The sequence below is a fragment of the Pinus tabuliformis genome, chromosome X (assembly GCF_031772625.1).
Source record: "Pinus tabuliformis cultivar Carrire ecotype Pingquan chromosome X, CPIR1, whole genome shotgun sequence".
NCBI classification, from domain to species: domain Eukaryota; kingdom Viridiplantae; phylum Streptophyta; class Pinopsida; order Pinales; family Pinaceae; genus Pinus; species Pinus tabuliformis.
In genome coordinates, this window is record NC_142308.1 from 1196850831 (window position 1) to 1196874441 (window position 23611).

General features: G+C 38.5%; 1 pseudogene across 1 annotated transcript in view; it reads left to right on the forward strand.

The window, feature by feature from the left end:
- LOC149144243 (aminopeptidase M1-like) overlaps nucleotides 1-23611 on the forward strand; it is a 112791-nt pseudogene that overhangs the window by 27173 nt on the left and 62007 nt on the right. The window contains exons 7-9 of the transcript XR_016264010.1: nucleotides 10461-10611; nucleotides 11793-11897; nucleotides 12098-12214. The product of XR_016264010.1 is annotated as an aminopeptidase M1-like (transcript). The remainder of the gene's footprint in view (nucleotides 1-10460; nucleotides 10612-11792; nucleotides 11898-12097; nucleotides 12215-23611) is intronic.

The following is a 23611-nucleotide window of genomic DNA, read 5'->3' on the forward strand; positions in this document are numbered from 1 at the left end:
ACCAACCCATTGAGGAAAGTGAAGAATGAATTTATAGTGATGGAAAGGAGGCTAGAGATCCACCAAAGAGGGAAGAAGATCCTTATCTCGAGGCTTCTAGTAAGAGAAGCTTCTGCTCCATTTTTGGAGAAACTGCTTGAAGAGGATCAACACGTATTTTCCTATCTAAAGTCGCGCTGCCAGTGCTAGTCACTAGTTAGACAAAAGGTTATCATCACAAATTTTCCTATTAAAAGTACTGTCGGTCTTGCAAATTAGGGTTTTTCACAATTTTTTGCAGAATTACTTCAAAACATTAGTTCTCCATCTCTTCAAGGATGTGTTGAGCATATAATTCATGGTGAATGAGTTTACACAGCTTGTGTTGCTTTATAACATTTGTGACGGCAACCCTGTTTTAAGAAATGGCCGTTTCGAAACCGAAACGGCCGGCTTGATCTGTTTCGCCAGCAAGGATAGTGACCCGGCCATGGAAACGGTCCGGTTGTCCGAGTCACCCATGACTTGGCCGAGTCATGGGTGACTCGGCCAACCCGACCGTTTCCGATATGACTCGGCCGAGTCACAAAGGAACGGCCCAGGCGGCGTAAACAACAAACAAATATATTTTTTTAATGGATTTTTAAAATGTTTTTTGTTTGGTTGGGACCCCAAACAGTTATATGAATATGCTAAATGATTTTTGGGGTCCATTTCCCCCTCCCAAACCCTATTTAACACACCCAAGTGCTCTCATTCACTCACAGCAGTCTTATGCATTTGAGTGAGAGTCTTCTTTGAGAGTTAGTGAGCAGTTCTTGAGCTTGTTTTGGAGCAGCAGTGAGGAGTCTTGGAGGAGCATTGTAGCTGGAGTGAGGAGTTTCTTGGGCCGCCATTTGGAGCAGCATTGAGGAGCTGATTCTTGGAGCAAGCTTGAGGAGGCAGTTTGTGCCTGGAGGTATTTTTTTCCACCTCTATAAATCTGTTTTTGCTTAGTAAATTTTAGGTGCATATCTAGAAAGCTTAGAGAGTGTTTTTTGTCAAATAAATGAACATTGAATCAATGTTTTTTTTTTTGTTTGTCATTTTCAGATTGTTTGCTTTCATTTCCTAGTCAAAAAATGGCACCTAGAGCAAGAGATCCTGCTTGGGCATATGTTGAAATGGTTGATAGTCAAATGCAATGCAAATTTTGCCATAGGAAAATTAAGGAAGGTCCTGGGGGCATTAATAGGCTGAAACAACACTTGGCAGGGATTAGAGGCCAAATTACCCCATGTACCTCACTAGAAATTGGGGAGATTAGAAAGAATTTGTTGGCCAGCTTTGAGAAATTTGAAGAAGATAAGGCTAGGCAAAAAGACATACAGGCTGAAATTGGGAGGAAGAGGGAGATACAAAAAATGATGGCTACCAACCCCCACTATGATTTTGAGGGTTCTTCCTCTATCCCTCAAACTGAGGCATCCAACCCTTTTCGATATGTTCCTCCCTCTTTTGGTTCTGTTCAAGATAAGGGAAAGGGTAGAATGAATTTGAAAAATGGTGATGTGACTATCAAAAGTTATTTCACTCCCTCCTCTCCATCAGATGCACATGGTCCTGAAGTTAGTAAAACTCAAATGCAGCCCACTTTAGATGACCATTGGAAGAAAGAATTGAGGGAGACTGCTTGTGATTACATAGCTAGATGGTGGTATGATGCTGATATCCCCTTTAATGCTGCTGGTTCACCATATTATGAGCCTATGTTTGATGCCATACATGCTGCTGGAAAAGGCTTCAAAGGCCCTACTATGCATGAGCTAAGGGGGTTTCGTTTGCAGAAAGAAATTCAATCCATTAATGAGTATTTGCAAGAGTTCAGGGACTCATGGGCAAGAACAGGGTGTACCATCATGTCAGATGGATGGACTGATCAAAGAAACCGTACCATCATAAACTTTCTTGTCTTCTGCCCACAGGGAACCATGTTTTTAAAATCAGTTGATGCATCTAATAAGATAAAAGATGGCCACTTGTTGTTTCAGCTATTGGATCAGGTTGTTGAGGAGGTGGGGGTGGCTAATGTTGTTCAAATCATCACAGATAATGCCTCTAACTATGTTCTTGCTGGTAAACTGTTAGAGGAAAAACACAAGACCATATTTTGACCCCATGCGCTGCACATTGCATAGACCTCATGCTTGAGGATATTGGAAAATTAGATTGGGTCAAAAACACTATAGATCATGCCAAAAGCATAACAAAATTTATCTACAATCATACATTGGTTTTGAGCCTCATGAGGAAACACATTGGGGGCAAGGATATTATTAGGCCTGCCATCACTAGATTTGCTACACATTTTTTGACATTGCAATCTATGCTTTCCCAACATAGAAACTTGCAAAAGATGTTTTCCAGTGATAAATGGAATCAAAGCAATTGGTCTAACAAACCAGAAGGCAAAGAATTGAAAAGGAAAGTCCATGAAGAAACTTTTTGGAGAAAGGTAGCAGAGATTGTGAAGCCTGCTGAGCCACTAGTTAAGGTGTTGCGGTTGGTGGATGGGGAAAGGTTGGCTATGGGCTTCATTTATGAGGCTATGGATCAAGCAAAGGAGCAAATAAAGACGGTATACAAGGATAGAGTGGCAAAGTATGGGCCCATTTGGGCAATCATTGATGAAAGATGGAACAATCAACTCCATCGCCCTATACATGCAGCTGGGTATTTTTTGAACCCACGGTATCATTATAAAGCTAAGGAGTCAGGAGCTTTGAGGGGGGAGGTCAGAGATGGACTGGTTGATTGCATTGAACGCATGATCCCATTGGAGTCTGATCAGCTGGAGATACACCAACAGGCCAATATCTTCAGCAATGCAGCAGGTACCTTTGGGAAGAACCTAGCAAAGATTGCAAGAGAAGCAGATGAGCCAGGTAAACAAAAATTTCAATTTTCAAATTCTTAATAGTTTTACTTTTTTTTAAAAGTTAAATCGTTTATAATTTGAAAGTTAGATATAATTTGTAATTTTGTTGAGCTAACTCATTACACTCCTATGTTTTTTGCAGCACAATGGTGGGAGGCCTTTGGTGGCCATTGTCCTGAATTGCAAAGGTTTGCAATTCGTATTTTGAGTCAAACTTGCAGTGCATCTGGGTGTGAGCGCAATTGGGTTGTCTTTGAGAGGATTCACACAAAGAAGAGAAACCGTTTGGATAAAAAACGGTTAAATGATCTAGTTTTTGTCCAATACAACCTTCGGCTCAGACGAAACCATTTGCTGAACAAAAGACCTGATTCAGATCCCATTGTGTTGGAAGACATTGATCCAACATCAGATTGGGTAGTGGAGAGTTGTCCAACAGAGTTTGATCCTGATGAGGATCTTGATTTAGATTTAGATCTGGAGACATCAGTTGAACTTGAACATGCTGTTCAACTTCAGCCTATTCAGTTGAATGCAGATCCAAATCCACCAGCCTCAGTCTCACAGCCAGCAAGGACTCCAGTTGTAGGTGCTTCCTCTGCTCAGCCACGATAGAAGCGTAGCCGCATATCTACTCTATCTGAGCTTGCATCTGCTGCAGTTGCACAGCCTGCTAGTGGTACCACTTCTACAGTTGCAGTTGGGGATGATGATGAGGAGGAGGAGCCATGGGGCCCCCTGTCTGACTCTGATGATGATGATCCAGAGATTGATCGACGTGATCTTGGCTCCTCTGACAGTAGCTACTAGCCAGTGGCCCAGTAGTACTGTAGTACTAGTACTGGAGTCTGGTCATGGTCACAGTTTACTTTTGTGGTAGAGGCCATTTCTAGCCTCCTTGGTTATGTGTTTTTTGTTTTGAGTCTTCGATCATGTATGACAGTTGACTATGTATTGCCATTGGGTACCATTTTGATATAATGGATTGGTTCATGAGCCTACTTTGATCATATGTTGTCTTCCATCTATATTATAATGTTGTGTGTTTGGAAACATGAATGAAAATCTTTAAAATTATGTTTTTTTATAAAAAAAATAAATATTTAATGTATTTTTTACAACGACCGAGTCATTGAAATTGAGCCGGCCGAGTCATTACCGTTTCGGAGTCAGAGTCGGAGTCGATCCTCGGCCGAGTCGGAGTCTTAAAACATTGGACAGCAGTGGCACAAAGGACGACACTTTGGGTACAAAGTTGGGAATGTGACAAAATACTATGTAACAAATGCCCCCTAAAGCATGAAAGCAGAACAAGAAGTGATAGTTGAAGTGCTTTATCAGTTAAGGCAAGGAACTTGGAAGGTCACCATCAAGACACTTGCAAATTAAACATGATACAATATATGACATATCTGATATATACATATGCCTAATAATACATCTGAATAGGCATCAAAATATAATACATGAATCCACAGTATGGACACAACCATTCGTCTGAAAAGGATCATGTCTATGGATCCACGGCATGGACGCAACCATCCGTATGAAAAGGATCATGTCTAAGGATCCATAACATGGATGCAACCATCCGTATGAAAAGGATCATGTATACAATCATGAATACTCAATAACTCCTCACAACCTGGATTTTAACAGATGAGATCCAAGATCTTCATCTCTATCCTGACCAAAGTATGAATCTAACCATGTGAATAGATGTGTTGACGTCGAACATGGTAGAAACCACCTGATTACCGGTCAATAATGTAAACTGTTAACAGGCACGAGAGAAACCACCAATAATGACAATGGCCCTCAAGGTACACCAGTACAATCTTCAAGTGTGAATAGGTGAGTTGAAGTCGAACACTTGCAAAATCATTCGATTGAAGGCCAATGATGTAAGCCTGTTGTCGAACACGAAGAACTTGCCATTGAGGCATGCAAGCTCCAAGGTACTGAAAGGGCATTTCTAAATCATCTTCCTGGATAATGAGTTGAAGTCAACAGGAAGTGATCTGTCGAAGGAGGGCCATAAAGTTTCCCACATCATTGACATGAAACATAGGATATCTCAAAATGATAGGAGTGATTCAGGATTGTTGTAGAGAGGGTCAAATAAGTATAGGAAGTTTGACTTTGCAGATAGGACTTCTCTTGAACATATCAGCGACACGACTCTGGAGTTTGGCAGCATTTGACTCAAAATGGGATTAGAGGTCATGGTGACAACAGGGGTGATCGAATCAGAGGCAAAACGGATTTCGCAAACCCCGGAAGGCGAGTGGCAAAGAGAGGATATCCCAAACCCGACACGAGATACAGATGATTGTCATGTTCAAGAGCGACATGCTGCCTTTTATACAAGGTACAAAACACACTTTACTTCCATTTTCCCTTGCTATTGCTAGCGAGTACCTCTTTATTTTTATTAACAAGCTTGAAGAGGATAACATATGTTTGTTGTATAAGTTCATTCTTCGGATGAATCCATCCTAGTAAGTTTAACGAGCCCTAGGAAGGAGTAGCTCGGTCTCGTCATGGTGACAAGTCCTGCGTCGTTTAAGTTTTATGAGTTCGACGGAGGGGTAACTCAACATCTTTTTCATATTTAGAGAGTTTGAAAAAGAGGCGGAAAAGAAAATTCGAGATATCCCTTTTCGTAGATAGTCTCTTAAGTCCGAAAAGGTAGAAAACAATACTCAAGAGAACCTCTTAGCCATGTTTAACTAAGGTATTCCTTTTTTGTAGCTAGTCTATCTCAGTCTGGAAAAGGGTTAAACTTATACTGAGTAGACGTCTTTTCATTTACTTTTACGAGTTTGAAAAGACAAGTGCTCGATAATCTTTTCAAGAGGCTGGCTAATAAGACCACTCATTGCATATGTTCTTCAGGCAAGGGTACAACAACCAAGTGAAAGTGTATGATTGGCCAAAGAGATGGTGGCGATAGAATGGACAAACCAAGGCTCATCTAGCAAAACCATGCTGATAAAAACGACAATCATGAAAGTTAAATTGGGAATGGTTTCATCTTTACATAAGCTTGAAGAAAAAGGACTAGGATTCCCGTCAGAGGGATTTCCATGGTTGGTAGACTCAGGAACTGTTGCCATTAGTCTCTACCTAATATCTACTAAGGACTATTTCCACAGGAAGGATATTATTCTGCGGTCAATTAATTTTAGAAATTAACAACAAATAAATCAAAAAGGGGTAAGCTAGGCAAAAAGGTTTATCGAGTATTCGTGAACACACCTTGGCGGAATCAAGGACTTAATGTACGACGACCAATCTCTGTGAATGTTGTGTTCGGTGTATCACGTCTACAAGGCGGCTGACTCGGTTACCTGTGGCTAAAGGATAGAAACCTAGTGGGGTCTCCCAATATATACGTGATGGTACGGGGAGCACAAGTCCATGTTAGTGCTGTCTAATGCATAACCGTTCGATGAGAGCGTTCCCATATACTTGCCATACGTGGAGCGCCTCCAATATACCCGAAAGTACTGGAGAATGATCCTATATACTTCCGTACGTGGAACAGGATATCACCCCCAGGATACAACGCTGGCAGATAACGACAATTGTTAGGTTTATAGATGCCGAAACACGTCTCTAGCCTAGACCTCTAAATGTTTTCGTTAAGTTCCAAATGCTCCTTAGGTTAATTGAATATAGTTTAATGTTTATCTTGAATTATGTTTCAGTTTTGGGTCTCAAAACGATGTCACCTGAATGCTTAAGATGCAGCTATATGAGAAAAGAAAAATAAACTTTTCATTTCGATGAAGGCTAGACTAATCAAGAGAAGAAGTTTCAATCAATAATGCATCAAACAAAATGTCCTCTACTAACTTTCACTTTTTCTTTTCGAATGCAATGCCAAAAAGTAAAAATGATTTTCTCTTTTCCTATGATGCACTTACATGAATTATGCTTTTTCTTTTTGCTTTAAATGATTTAATGCAACTAATGCACCATTTAGTTTTCAATTATTGAAAAATGTTATCTATCTCCAATAATTAATTCCCAAAAGTAACTCTTCAACGCAACTAATCTAATGCACTTTTACGAAAATATTTTTTTTTGAAATGAAAACTAATTCAATGCAAAATCGATTCCTTTAATCAATGCAAAAGAGCAATCATTGTTTGATTAACAGAACAATCAATAATTCTCAAGCACACAAGTAGTAAACAAAGATCTCAATTGACTTAAAACTTGACAAACTCAATCAAAATCAGAAGCATACAAACAGAGATTGATGCAGATAAAGCAACGAAGAGACCTCAGAGACCAGGACACAATAGAGTTTTCAGTAGAGACCCTAAAAATTCTCACATTCAAGGACCAACACTACTTTATATAGCAAAACTCGTGTTGACAGGGTCATCAACGCTACTTTTCATAGCAAAACCCGTGCTGGCAACACTACTTTTCATAGCAAAATTTGTGCTGGTAGCACTACTTTTCATAGCAAAACCCGTGCTGGTCTTCAGTGCGGGTAAATAGTGGAAGACAAGGTTTTCAGCGTGATTGTACAGGAAAAAGAAGTGTTGTCAGTGCGAATGTCATTGATAAACACGCGCTGAGCAAGGAATTTTTAGGAAAAACAAGAAAGACTTAGTAAGAAATTCTAGACCCGATACCCTAAGACACCAACAATTCAAAGTACAAACTGAAAATCAATCCAAACGCAGGGTCTTTTGACGGTTAGCCAAACTTAATGAGAAGGCAAAAAACAAAAGGAGGATGAAAAGGGTGTAGGCTTCCCCAACGAAGTTGCCAATTTGTTATCTAGATAAATCCCTTATGTTGACAAAAACGATCTCTCTAGTCCTATGAGAGGATAGCAACAAACCAGACAAACTAGTGCAAGCTTTCCTAGTTTATGTTGAAAATGCAAAGTGAGAGAGAAACCTACCTCACTCTGATGCTAAGCGCTCAACCTTTGATGATGATCTCGATCCCTTAGCTTCCTAGCTTGCTCCTCGTTATTCCTTGCGTCCGAATACTTGCAAGAGAGATCAAAAGACAACAATAAATACAAGAGCATACATAGTATAATTCAAACATAAACTACATGACAGATCAAGGAGCATCATGCTAAATGAATAAATATTTAGACATTTATGGAAAGTAAACACTAGATGTATATATTAATGAATAAAAAGGGAAGCATACAACCATTGCCTTGATGTTGGAGACCTCCTTTGTAGTGGATTTCCAAGTCCAAGCCAAGACTATTCAAGCACTCCTCCTTACTTAGATGGGCAACATTTGGGCATTGTTTCAGAATAAGAATGCAGGGAATCAATGACCAATCCATTGAGGAAAGTGAAGAATGGATTTATAGTGATGGAGAGGAGGTTAGAGATCCACCAAAGAGGGAAGAAGATCCTTCTCCCAAAGGTAAGATCCCTAAAGGTAGGATCAAAGGCTCTAAATGGGAGTACTTGACTATATCTTCATCCAACAACTACCAGCTTGCCGTTCTCGAGGCTTCTAGTAAGAGAATCTTCTACTCCATTTTTGGAGAAACTGCCTAAAGAGGATCAGCATGGATTTTCCTATCAAAAGTCGTGTTGCCAGCGCTAGTCACTAGTTAGACAAAAGGTTACCAACACGGATTTGCCTACTAAAAGTAGCATTGGTCTTGCAAATTAGGGTTTTTCACAAGTTTTTCCAGAATTACTTCAAGACATTAGTTCTCCATCTCTTCAGGGATGTGTTGAGCATATAATTCATGGTGAATGAGTTTACACAACTTTTGTCGTTTTACAACATTTGTGACAGCAGTCGCATTGCCTTGATGTTGGAGACCTCCTTTGTAGTGGATTTCCAAGTCCAAGCCAAGACTATTCAAGCGCTCCTTCTCCTTACTTAGATGGGCAGCATTTGGGCATAGTTTCAGAATAAGAATGCAGTCAATCAATGACCAATCCATTGAGGAAAGTGAAGAAAGGATTTATAGTGATGGAGAGGAGCTTAGGGGTCCACCAAAGAGGGAAGAATATCCTTATCCCAAAGGTAAGATTCCTAAAGGTAGGATCAAAGGCTCTAAATGGGAGTACTCGACCATATCTTCATCCAACAACTACTAACTCGCTGTTCTCGAGGCTTCTAGTAAGAGAATCTTCTGCTCCATTTTTGGAGAAACTGCCCGAAGAGGATCAGTGCGGATTTTCCTATCAAATGTCGTGCTGCAAGCACTAGTCACTAGTTAGACAAAAGGTTATCAACACAGATTTGCCTACTAAAAGTAGCGTTGGTCTTGCAAATTAGGGTTTTTCACAAGTTTTTCCAGAATTACTTCAAGACATTAGTTCTCCATCTCTTTAGGGATGTGTTGAGCATATAATTCACGGTGAATGAGTTTACACAGCTTTTGTCGCTTTACGACATTTGTGACAGCAGTGGCACAAAGGACGACACTTCGGGTACAGAGTTGGGAATGTGACAAAATACTGTGTAACATTTGTGAGTCAAGAAACAAGGGGTTATAAAGATGTCATTGGGAATCCTATAAGAATTGAATATCACTTGGTGAGATTTTGTTTAGTATTTGTGTGATTTTTCATTTTTTACTTTCTGTATATTTTCTATTGATCTTGTGGATGCCTTGCGGTATTTTCGTAAGTACTATACACATGATGTATATGGGAACTCTATGATTGTGTCACTTGTGGACTTCAGTGTTTTTCCCAGAGTTGCATAGGAAACCATTGCCAGCTTAGAGGATGCATCTCTGAACATGGGGATTCCAGGAGGCATCCTTGTTTGGAAGGGGATGCCCCCATGGATGTGGGAGAGTTCACCCATGCCCCCCAGACATTTCCTTTCAAAAATGGGGAGGATTGGGATATATCACATGATGGTTTCACAGGATTTTGGACACACCCTATTGAAACCTGTGCCCATGCGGTACTGATTCTCCAAGTTTTTTTTTTTTCTCACCGATTTGACATTCAGACCGGGAAATATGAAATCTTGTGTGCTTTAAGGTTTATGGCTATTTTTCAATATTTATTATAAGTGGTAGTGTACAATATCTCGATTCCATTGGTTGTCTACTCATAATTCTGTGCTTACATAGCTAGCGACAGATTGTTTTCCTTTGGAATCTTTGAATGAAAGGCACCCTCTTTAAAGAAGTCTGTAATTGGTAGTTGACTACTGTCACACTTGTATTGGAGGCATATCCTAGTAAGGTTCTTTAAAAGGGCTTGGGCACAATATGAGAGGGTGGGGCAATCACTTTCTTGTAACAAAATGATGCTCTCTGGTAGTATTTGTTTTCATGAATAAAGTGGATGCTTTCTTTTGGCTTGATAATGATTTGTTAGCCTGTTAACAATGCAGTGAATGCCAATTCAGATTTATATTTTCTTTGTTAACAATTTTTATTTAATCAAGTTTTTTTTCACTTGATTACTGTTTCAATTTAATCATTTCTGAATCAGTGTGTAGAAAGTTACCCCAGATAAGGATAAACTATTTTGCAACAGTTTTCTGCAGAGTTTATGCTTCCTCATTATTTTCCCTGAATTCTTAACAGATATTTTGGGACTCCTTACCCCCTGCCAAAGCTGGATATGGTTGCTATACCTGATTTTCCTGGTGCAATGGAGAACTATGGTCTGGTTACATATCGGGAAACTGTTTTGCTATATGATGAGAAGCATTCTGCGGCCGCAAATAAGCAGAGGGTACATGTTTTTCTCCTCTTCTATTAAGTGATTTCTAAGATGGGATAAACAATTAAGGTAACTTGTTTAGTCCAGTGAAAGGAATTATATTAAATGTAATTTTGGGAAATACTTCCATATAATGTATCATTATTGAACATTCATTTCTGCAAGAGAATAGATAAGTGGCATGATGTGCTATATTAGAGATGTTTTTAGACATGCATTTAAGAAATTTTAGAATTGTGCAGCAAAGACAAACAATCCTGAAATACATGCAAATCCTTATTGGTGAACTGGAGCAAACATGCCACTAAATAGTTTCCTGGAAACAGTATAAATATCTTGCTTTAGATAAAAGAAAATACTGGGATCACAAAAATGGTCAAGGATTACAGGAAAATCACAAAATCAAAGATTGATAATAAGAGTTGAAAAATATTAGATGGACAAAGCAATAAAGTTTGCAAAGTTGCATGCTGTGGCACCATATATGCTTAATGAAAATTAAGAATTCATGGAATATACTTATATTTGAAGGCAATGATGGCAATCATTTTGGAATTACACTATCAGCAACATTGGGCTTTTTGATTATTCTAAAATGGTGCATGCAAATGAAATTATACTTTCTCATTCTGGTTCTGATGGCATTTGTTGGATTATATCTTTAGTTGGCTCTATGAAAGGTCAAAAGATGCTAATATTTATCAGGACGAAATGTTAAATGTACTAGATCGGTCTCACATGAAAGCACTTTAAATATATATTATAAATATTTACGGGACTGTGTTTTGAGTAAATATATTTGAATTCTTAGTGCTTAAATCTAGTGTTTTAAGAAGTTCCATATAATATGCTGAGACGTTTACAGGTAAATAGGATAAGATAATTTTATTAACGTCTAACAGGTAACCACAAATTGGTTAATGTGACTGCTATGTACAATAGCATCAATGCACTGTGGCCTTTGGCAATTGTGCAATTTCCTAGATTCTCTTTTGGCATTGTTCATTGCATTAGTGGTGTAACTTTTGTTGACTGGTTGGTTGTTGGGAAATTTTCACCATTGTACATACTACATACTACATAGTGACCTGATAACCCAATTATGTTTACCGTTAATTCTTGCTGTCTTTGCTCAGATTCTTGAAAATATTTGCGAAGTGTTCACTGAAGTTCATCTTTTACTGGTTTTCTAGGTTGCAGTTGTTGTGGCACATGAATTAGCGCATCAGTGGTTTGGAAATTTGGTTACGATGGAATGGTGGAGTCACCTATGGCTGAATGAGGGGTTTGCGACTTGGGTAAATTTTCCAAATCTTTCCTTTTGGTTCAATTTATATCATATAATTTTGCTGATCCTCTTAGTGTAGCAGCTGGATCTGTAGCATGTCTCAGAGATGTTGCGTTACTAGCAAGATTAACTGATCCTATAGGTCTTTTTCAGAGGCAGTTATACTAGTACTATGTTCTTACATGGATTATGCAACTTCTGAAATTGCAGGTTAGCTATTTGGCAGCGGATTACCTATTTCCTGAGTGGAAAATATGGACTCAATTTATTGATGAAACAGTGGAGGCTTATAGGTTGGATGGGCTAGTTGAGTCACATCCTATTGAGGTAAAGTGTCTTTTTGTTTGGTGGTATCTTCATTAATGTGTTTAGGTAGAATGTGCATAAGGAACATCATTTCTTAATAATTTTCCTTTATTTGACTTCATGATGAAATTTTTCCTCTGAACACCTTGATACTAGTTTCAATTTGCCACTTTTCTGAGTTGTGGATTAAAATGGAACAGGTTCAATGCTATAGTTGAAAACATATTTGGTTTGTGTAGAAAAGAGGAACCCAAAACAGGGATGATTTCTTGGGCTTAGGTGCAACTTTTAGTGAACCAGTGAAGTTTTGTTTGCTTTTTCACTAGAGTGCCCATTGTAGTGCTTTAGAAAGATGTCTGATAGGTGAGCTTACCCTCAACCCGTCCTATTGCCTATTGATCTTCCCATCCAGAATAGTCATGTGGTAGAACACTTGCATCATAATCAATTTGGGTTGTACACCCCAAGTACACTCTCAACTCGTTGGCCAAATGAGGAGCGGTATTCTCGACAAGTTGGCCTGCTTGTGGGTATGATGCCAATTGTTGTATACGCTGCAAAGACCAAACAAGAGAGCAACATTCTCCGACCCTATGAAGATAGGGGAGCAACATTCTCCAAACCTATGGGTAACAGATAGGGGTAACACCCTATTGTCCAGAGTTCCCTCAACCCTAGGAGCCCTCCATCTCAATTCCTCACCCTGGGAGCTCAAACAGGGAGGAAGAGTTGGCTCAGTGTCCTCGATCAGCACTGCTCTCATCATACTCGAATCTGGATCAACTTGTCTCAATAGTAGTTGCTATTTATACAGAACATCAAATCAAATATCATGTCAGATCATATATAATCATATAAATCACAAAAGGATACCATAACCATCCTCCCTCTCAAGGAGGTGCCAACCACAAGCATGAGTTTGTTTCGAATAGCTGCACTGTCTCAATATATGAGAGTATCTTGGTCCCAACTATAAATATGGGACTCTTTGCTAATCGGATCTCAATGTATCCATGCCATATCCAGATCATACTCAGATAACTCTCTAAGGAGCTTCTTCATCCCGCTTCACAGCTAGCCATGCTAGCAACATTGTACTCAACCTTAATTGTACTATGGACCTCTCGTCCAAGATATCATGGTAGATCTCATACTAAAGCAACATCCAAATGTGCTTGTCAACAATAATCTCAAATATCAACAATACATCTATGTAGACGCATATCATAGGAGAGATATCTCATTCTCAAAAATAAAACACCTCATGCAGATATATAAATATCAAAGGATGCTTGGCGACAACTCTATGTGACTGAAGCAACTCACTCATGAATTCATTCAGGTTCCATGCACATCATATATATACAGATGGATGTTCAAAACATAACATCAATGCTTCAAATGACTGCTGGATGCCATGTCAAGTTCAACAATATCTTTGAAAATCAAATCGGAGTATCCAAGGATTTTCATTTTCATTATACAAAAACATTTTTCAATAGCTTCGCAATATGGAATTTCTTTCCCAAATTCCAGAAATCGATTCATCATGCCATGATACATCATTTCGGGCTTCAGAAGCCATCTCCCTCTGATTTAGATAACCAAAGGCTCATCACCTGTCACAAGTTGATCATCGTGATATAAAACCAAAACCATAATCAATATCAAAGCCATACCTTGGAACTCATCATCCTGACTTCATCAGATAACTGTCAAATATAGACATATCTGGATTGCAATGCTCTAAGCATAATGCCTTGCTAAGTCAGTATAATCAACCTTACATAAATCAATGTTGTACCATCACAACAACAGAGTCAAATCATTCGAGTTTAGAAGCTAGATCACGACCATTATCAAAGTCATAATAATAATAATAATATCCATTTTTAAGGTCACAACCAAGCTAGACACCAAATTGGTGTATGAGACCCCCTTGTTTGTGGAACAAGGGACCCACCTCCATGCAGCGATTTCACTGCTAAGTCTACGAAGGCACACATACTCTACCCCCCTCTGGTTTTGAACATGTGACCTCTTAGGAGGAAACACATGCTCTTAACCATTAGGTCCACTCAACCTGTATCAATTCTTTCAACTAGGAGACAGGTGGAGCTCATATGATTTCATCAAGCCAACAAGTTGTCATCAATCGTGCATTATGAATCCGAAATTGATCAAGTTATTCTTATAATCATATTACAAGTCGTTTTTGTCACTAGGTGTAAATTCATACACCAAGGATGAGTCATGCAGGTATGCTGAATCCGAACTTGATCAAGTTAGATTCTTATAATCATAATACAAGTCGTTTCTTTCACTAGGTGTAAATGCATACACCAAGGACGAGTCATGCAGGTATGTTGAATCACAACTATCATTATCTCAACCATTGTGCTAGGAACAAGGAGGCCAAAACAAAATCATTTTTCCGAATATACATCATTATGCCCACATAGCATAGACATCAAGGCAAATCAACGATTGTCAAATCAGATCATTAGACATCAGGTCAAGTCCAAATTAGCTATTATAGAGATCTATAGTCAAGGCATATCTCAATCATCAATTCAAAGTTATTGTCAAGTATCATGACAAAACACTGTTCATCTATATCAATCAGCCAAATTATGCCAACCTCTTGTAGCACAAAGATAGTGACATATCTATATGTATGTCTCGGTCACCTGCAATCACAAGTTCAATCTTCATGTTTATGTGATGGCAAACATTCAAGCTTTTCCTGCTTGCAGATCTTGCTATCTGCAACACATGTGGGACTGACATTTTCCAAGTGACCATTTGATTTTATGCACAGTACTTCATTTTTATGTGATCAACAATTTAACACAACATCTTCAAAAATCAGATTACAGTGGCAGAATATGTCAGAAACATCTTGATTCAGAGTTCAAACAACTTCAGAAAGCTTCAAATGATGGTCAACTGTAGTCAAACCTTTGGATGCTCCCTTCATGTTAGCATGGGAGCGTATTTAGTTGCCTGGATGTTGTGTAGGCCTTAGCATGCGTGCGTCCAGGGACGAGATCTCCTAGATCTATGATTGCGTCCAGAGAAGAAACCCTAATTTCTGTATGGCCTTCAGATTTGAGACTCTGCTGCAGATCAATACTATTGCATAAATCATACTTCAACAACACAGAATGCAAATAGTAATATGAGTAAGAGTTTTAAGAAGAGATTCTCCCTCTGACTGGGGATCTACTTCATTCATGTCATCAGCCTGTCTCTACTAGAGCCAAGCAACAATAGATCTGTTAGAACATAAACATATATCTAACATGGCTATCAACATCATGACATCAATCTTTCATCAAAGGTTAGACTCAAAGTAGTAGGTAGATGTAGCATCATATCTCAAAGATTATGAAAACAATAGCTCTTCTATCAAGTCATGACATTCAATTATGCCATAATTACTCATCCCATCAAGACATGATCATAATTAGTAAGAAATCTAGTTATCAATCTTCCACTTATACTTCTCACATCAAGGTTACCATGCTCTTCATGATCAATTAGATCAAATTAGGTCATTCAATAAAGCTTCATCAAAACAACAAGAGTGTCAATCACTCTTTCCATATGCTTTCATGATGCTTATCACAAGTATTACCAACAGACTCATGTATAGGAGTCAATGAGCTATCATTTACTAGAGTCAAGGTGCTAGCCTTCTTTATGGGATCAAGATATCCAATAGATAGATCATAGATGTTAGCCAAACATCAAGTGTATCAATGTATCAACATTAGATAGCCTCATAAAATTCAAGAAAATAAAAAATGTTCAACACCAGGTGCATCTTTTCATCATAAGAAACATAGATCCAAGTCACTTTCATGTGCATGTATGAGCCATTAAAGAAAGATACATTCTTATCAAATCTTAGGGCTTACCGAGCCAATAACATACCATGCATACCTTGTGGTATTACCTGTGCATCTTTTCATTAGACATAGGCCGCTTGAAGCACTTTGTCATCTTTTCATCAAGTACCTCTTTACCTCTTTCCAGATCTAGCTTTCCTTTCCTCATCTCAAATGATCCTCAACAAGGATCTACTCACCACATCTCATCAAAGAGGTTAGCAACATCCATATACTTAAATACATATGTAGGAAGTATAAGCAATAAACATAATCATCAGATCTTTAAGTCTAACAAGTAAGAAGCATCACAAGTCAAGAAATACTTATCTTGAATGAGAGGTGATCATCTTCCTCTTGAACCAATCTTCAAGAGGCATCAATATCCATGGTCCATATATCAATGTTGCCTTCAAGTATCCAACTAGGTTTGCTAGGGATTATCCCATTTAAGGCTTCATCGAATCTTCGTCAAGTGCTCGAGCATCTTCACATAGACCATGCTAGAGTTTCATACATCAAATCTCAAGTCATTGCCATAAACCAGTGTTTTCTCTCCAACCCTAACCTCATAGAATCCATCAAACTCTAACCATCAAGACGCCTAGGGTTTCCTTCAAACTCTAGAATTCTTTTAGGTCTCCACCATCCTTTTCTTGCTTCCATCAAAGGTGTCATTATTGGGGTGATCTTCATGGCTTTTCTTTAGCCCAACTCTGATACCATGTTAAATTTTCATAGGGCTATATTGTTCATTACATTATTCAGATCTACATCATTATACACCAGCATATGCAATTATATAGAAGAACAACATCATCATCATCATCTATGCAACAGAACATAAAAGGAACAATAGAAGAAAAGCATTCACACACATAGAGACACCAGGATTGGCCCGGAACTAGGGAAAAACCCACTATGGGGAAAACCCTTGCAAATATTCTTCTTCTTAGATAGTCATCAAATGATGTAGCAAAAGAGAGTACAAGGATCCATAACTTTATCTATGCAACAAAACAATAAGGATATCCATGAAACAAATCTAATCAAAACCCTCATATTGATGGCCGTAATGTGCTGTCACAAACTGATGTCAATTGCTGTATATTGCTGTCATTGAGCGAAAACTTCGGAATACTGAAATCTCATCTCTGAGTCTCAGACGCAAGGAGAAGATGTGCGAGCGACTATAGCAGCCTTGGATGCTCTATGAGAACTGTGTGTACTGTGGTAGCCCGGACGCTCCCATACCATTCTGTGCATGTGTCCGGGGACCAACTCATCAGATCTACTCAAAAACCCTTGGTCGCTCCCTTGAAGTTACTGTGTGTGCGTCCGGGACAACCTGGACGCTCTCAGGGCCACTCTATGCAAGCGTCCGGGGATCGACACCTCCAGATCTGCCTCTGAAGCCCTAGACGCTCCCATAAGCCTTTGTGCCAACGTCCAAGGCTCTCTGGACGCTCTCATGACCACTGTGTGCCAACGTCTAGGGACTAAAATGCCTTGTTCTATGCTAGTGTCCAGAAACCAGAAAACCCTAACTCAGAGTGAACCTCACACCTGTGATTTTGGACCCTTGCGTGAACTCCTTCCATCGAACCTGTGCGAACCAAGACAAAAGAGAAGAGAAGATAGCTTGATCGAATGTGTCCAAATGAGCTTGAGGTCTCTTCTATTTATAGGCTTTCCTAAGGGTTCACTTGGGGTTAAGGCTGACCCAAGCAGTTACTCATGTGGTTAGGGCCGACCCATTCCATAATACATGTATGAATAAAATAATTCATAACTCAACTTCCGCTTGACCAAATTGGGTGATCTTTAGGTTGATTTTGGTCTCGAAAAGAGAAATCTAATGCAATCATCATCTTGGTCATTTGAGCTGTTCAAGGTGGAATTTGATCGCAGTTGCAAAAATTAATAGCATAAAGGGGACGTATATAAGCAACCCCAAAATTTAGGTAAATTTCTTGGAAACGGGGGACGTCAGAGTCATAAAAGTAATAAAATTATTAAAAATTTAATATATAAAAATAAAAAATAAAATCCCAACAATATGTTAATAACTAAGTTAGTAAATAGTAAATCTTAATAATTATGAAATGTACATCTAAATATGATCATCATTTCTTATTAGACTATTATGAATCAGAATTATCATTTGACATTTCTGCAATCATCAATGTAAAATTGTAAATCTAAAAGTAAATTGCTAAATTGAATCCATCATTTGACATTATGCAATGTTCCATCTAAATTCATCATTTGGCAATGGGCATTAATATTATGCAAGGTACATCTAAATTAAATTAATTATTTGACAATTGAAATTACACAATGCACATCGAAAAGTAAATTCATCATATGACAATGACATTATGCTGAAGTCTAAAATAGCCATAGAATACTAAACTAAAAGTAAACTTTGAAAGCAGTGAAATACTAGTAAATTTCTCAAAAAGTACTAAATAATAAATCACAGCTCCAATCTGACAACTACAAGTTACAAAATCAAAATCGCAACTCCAAATGTCTCGGGGCCCCGGTTGACATTAAATCCGAATCACAACAAATTGTAAATGGAAAATGTTGAGCAGTGACAGCGGGAAAATCTCGTCCGGCAAGGTAAAATGTTGAGCGACAACAAAAGGGAAATGTCAGGCGACAGGGTAAAATCGTAGGGTTAATAAGAAATAAATGAGAGATGTGAATGATTATATTTTAAATATTTAATTTATCCTTTAATTTTTATTCATTTTTAATTATGTTAAAATTTGTATTTTTTTTCTTATGTTTTTAATTGTTATTAGCAACAAAATTTGAGGGGACGTGGAGGGACACTTTTCATCACCAGAAAAAAGCCCCCCCCGCCCGCTCCCCCTCCCCCTCCCCCGAGTTTCCCCAAAAAAGGGGATGTGGGGAAATGTTTCCCCATGAGTTTCCCTGTCCCGAGAGCATGGGGGTTGAGGAATCACGTCCCCCACCTTGGGGGACGCGGCCCCGTGGAACACAACAACAACAGATGAGAGAGAGTTGCAGTTCAGATGTAGAGTTGGCAACAATATAGCAGTGTCGACAACAACATGAATGCAACATCAGAGTTGCGTAGTGATTGGTGGGCAGTGGCATGCAATCACAATGGCTAGACATCAACAACGTGACAAAGAGTGATAAAGAGACAAGGTGTTGTAGTAGTAGGGTAGCACTAGAACATGTTCCTCGCTAAGAGGGAGTGCTAGTTTTGGTAGCATCGTAGGTGTTCTAGTTTCGAAACTTTGTGGAGAGGCTGAAAAAGAAGCGTTTTCCATAACCTAGAAATCGTTTATGGAAATTCCACTTAGAAGTGTCTCAATTAGATTATTAGCCTATTTTTAAATATTTCCTAAGTCTAAAGTTAGGAGAAGTGGTTAATTAATTAGAATTAATTGAGATAAGGTGTGATTCATCTAGAAACTCACACAGATCGACTCCGATATGATCTTAGCCATCGATTAAGATTTAATCTTGGCCATTGGAGGTCCAATAGAAGATTATAAAAGAAGTCAATAGGATGGAGAACACACACTTGAGATCGATTTCCTTGGAGAGTTCGATTTTCTAGAGGGTAACAGTAGTTGCCGGAAGAGTTTGAGCTAGAGAAGGAAGCAAGGACAAAGAAGGACAAGGACAGTTAAGCTGGAGGAAGCTTTTCCAGATCTGGTGAGTACTTTGCGCAGTGGCCGAGATTTTCTCCTAGAGGTTGCGTAGAAGCCTTAAAGGGCAGTTTAATTTTGCTAAGGTGAAGCTGGTTTTTAGCTCTAGAGGCCAGAAAGTATTTCCAGATTGCGGGAGGTCAATTTCCCAGTCAGCAGCAGGCAGGACAGCTTGATTTGTAGTTGTTCCGGGCTGAATGTATAGCAGACTACACAAGGGTGACATAGAAGCTGCACAGGGCATGGTAGATGACTTGCTTTTCAGAAGCAATTGAGTGCAGGGATTGCTCGGAGTGAGGGTAATATCCGTCAGATAATTTTTGCCAGTATTTTCTCTGCAGGATTGCCAATTTTCGACATCTAGATTGTACTCAGATTATTTCATCATTGCATAATAATAAAAACCCTTAGTTGTTGCACCGATATTCCCAAGTTGGTTTTTTCCGGTGACATTTGTCCAAAATTAATTATGTCAATTTTTATGTGTGCGATAGCGTTTCCAGTGCTTTTATTTTCTGCAATAATTTTGTGAAGATTGCAGTGTGTTTATTTCGTTGTTGCCATATCAATAAACTGCTAATTTAATTAACAATTAGAAGAAATAATACTTCTTGTTGCAATAAGATTTCAGTAGTGTATTTTTCACAGGGTATACATATATTTTCACAACATATTTCACACCATTGTAAGTCAAGGTCACAAGTTAAAGCCTTATAACAACCATGTGAAGTCTTGTATTAGGTGTCCTAGACCTTGTGTTTCATTGGACCCCAATTGATCCTTTAGGTTCATCTCTGACTCTTTTCGTCTTGGATAGGATTGGAGGGCCTCAGATGGGCTTACTTGGGGACTCATGATTTTAGAGGAACTTGCTTTTGTAGGGTCGATCTTTAATGTATGGGCCAATCCAACTTGTGTGGTGTCCCTATGTCTTACTTGTTGAAATGTGAGACTAGGTTTGGTCTTCATAAATGTGAAATGTACTCTTGATTCTTGTATATTGTAAAAAGAAAGAAAAAATATTATTGTTATTTTTGTAGCATGGGTTTGATGCTCAATGTATTTTTATTTAGAGGTCAAGCACCCATTAAGTGCTTTTAGGGTTTGTCCTAGTGTCAAGAAGTCAATAAAGTCATTGTCATATGAAGAAGACCCCATTGGGCACATTGTAACATTTCAAAAGAATTATTTTTGTATTTAAAAGTGTCAAAATACCCTCCAAGACCAAGTTGGCCTTGCAGCTAAGAAGTCGTCCTCATTAGGGCATGTCGTCCTCCTTGGAAGCCTATTTATTAGAGGTAACTCGACCTCCTATGGACACAATCATCTCTTATTCATTCAAGCGAAGAAGAGGCAAAAGAAAGGCTAGCGAAGAAAGAAGGACAAAGTTTTTGGGTTGATTCTCTCTCTATCTCTCTCACACGTGCGAAGGTCAAGCTAGGGTTTTGCAACTTCAAGGTAAAAGTTTCTAAGTTGCAGAAAGAAGGTCGAAGTTGCTGGGAGAAGGACCTACTAGGTCATCTATTAGCCCTAGAAGAGGAAGCAACCCAAGCGAAGGAGCAAGGGACCCTTGGAAGTTTATATGTTATATCTTGTGCTTTTGAGTGTATTGTCTTGCCAATTTTGAGTTTTGTTGTACTCTTGATTCTTGTATATTGTAAAATGAAAGAAAAAATATTATTGCTATTTTTGTAGCATGGGTTTGATGCTCAAGGTATTTTTATTTAGAGGTCAAGCACCCATTAAGTGCTTTTAGGGTTTGTCCTAGTGTCAAGAAGTCAATAAAATCATTGTCATATGAAGAAGACCCCATTGGGCACATTGTAACATGTGAAAATAATTATTTTTGTATTTAAAAGTGTCAAAATACCCTCCAAGACCAAGTTGGCCTGACAGCTAAGAAGTCGACCTCATTAGGGCATGTCGTCCTCCTTGGAAGCCTATATATTGGAGGTAACTCAACCTCCTATGGAATCATCTCTCATTCATTCAAGTAAAGAGGAGGCAGAAGAAAGGCTAGTGAAGAAGGAAAGAAGGACGAAGTTTTTGGGTTGATTCTCTCTATCTCTCTCACACATACGAAGGTCAAGCTAGGGTTTTGCAACTTCAAAGTCAAAGTTTCTAAGTTGCAGAAAGAAGGCCGAAGTTGTTGGGAGAAGGACCTACTAGGTCATCTATTAGCCCTATAAGAGGAAGCAACCCAAGCGAAGGAGCAAGGAACCCTTGGATGCTTACATGTTATATCTTGTGCTTTTGAGTGTATTGTCTTACTGGTTTTGAGTTTTTGTTGCATATTTACACACGGAAAACCAATAGAACAATAAATGATTAATTCCTTTACCTCATCTTTTGACCCCAAAGAAGGCAGTGGGCTTCACTTGGTTGGTTGAGTTACTAATTGGGAATTCTCCCTTGGCCTTTTCGACCTTTGCAACCATGCTAATCAAATCAATTGCAATAATTTTTTTTTTTTTGTATATACTATTGTCATATCTTTGTGAACCGCATTCTGATATGAGAATGTATAATGAAGCAAAGTTGGCTTGCAACATTCAACTACTTAAGCTTCTTTTCAATAAGAAGTTGTGAGCGGGAGGTTTCTATTCTTCCTAAGTCACCCAAGACTTGCACTTGGCTCCAATGGCTTTTTCTATAACTCGTGCAAACACGAGTGTAAGCATGGGCAATTAGAGATGTATTATTTAGAGAAGAATCTACAACATGAACAACAAATTGAAAAGCATAAATAAGCCGCACATCGAAGTGGATTAATATATCAATCTTCAATTCCTAACCTTTATACTTCATCAGTTCTCTAAATCTTAAACCTCCACTTGTCAATTTCAAACAAAATAGAGAGAAACTACTTTTTATAGATAAGATAAGATATTTATATTAATGTCTAACAAATGATCGTGAAAGTAGGTTAATGGAATTTTTGAGTATGATGATGTCGATACAAGTAGGAGTACTAAAAGGTCTCCTATATAAAGAATAAGAAATGTAGTAGAAACATAATTTCTATATGCTAAAAGATGGAAAACCCTTGACTCCATGTGTGGGTGACTGTTGAAAGGAGCCAAGGACTAGGTCATGATCCACTAGATCTGGATCTATCTATCCTAACGCTCAAGGCCAAATGAAGAAATCTCAAAATAGAATGGTGCTTGATGGGAGAGCTAGGGGAAGATCTAGACCCTCTGATGTGTTGTTGCTGGAAAGAAGTAACTTATTACTGTTATCTAGGTGACCTCAATTGGTTGTTTGTTTAGAGATTTGGTCTAGCGTTGTTTCAGAGGTCTTTGAGGCAATGTTGTTGTTAGCATGTAAATTGATAGACATCTTTGGTTTGAGTATCAGAAGAAACTATAAAGAGTTTGGATCCCCTTGAACATGCAATGAAATCTCCCATGGATATAATAATAAATGTGGCAATGAAAGATAAAATGCCATCGAGGCCATCCCTCATCACCATGAAGTGCTCAACATATAAAGTCGTCTTCGATGTAACTCACCCTAAGGATTTATGCAAGTGATTAGTACATATTTCTTGTATATATCCTCCGAGATGGTTTTATGCATATATTGTTTGGTTGGTTAGAGGTGGTTGGGTGCACACAAGGAATATTTGAATGGAGGAAATTGGTCCATCATAATATCAACCAAAGCAATGAGAGTTCAGACTTTGGTGTACCAACACCATCGAAAATTGTAGCCATGGTTGACATTTCCATTAGAAAAGGAAAATAAAAATTGCAAATTTGAATTTGAAATTTCCGTCCAAATCTTCAAGTCGACATAGTGATTAATTCAAGTTGTTTAGGTCCCAA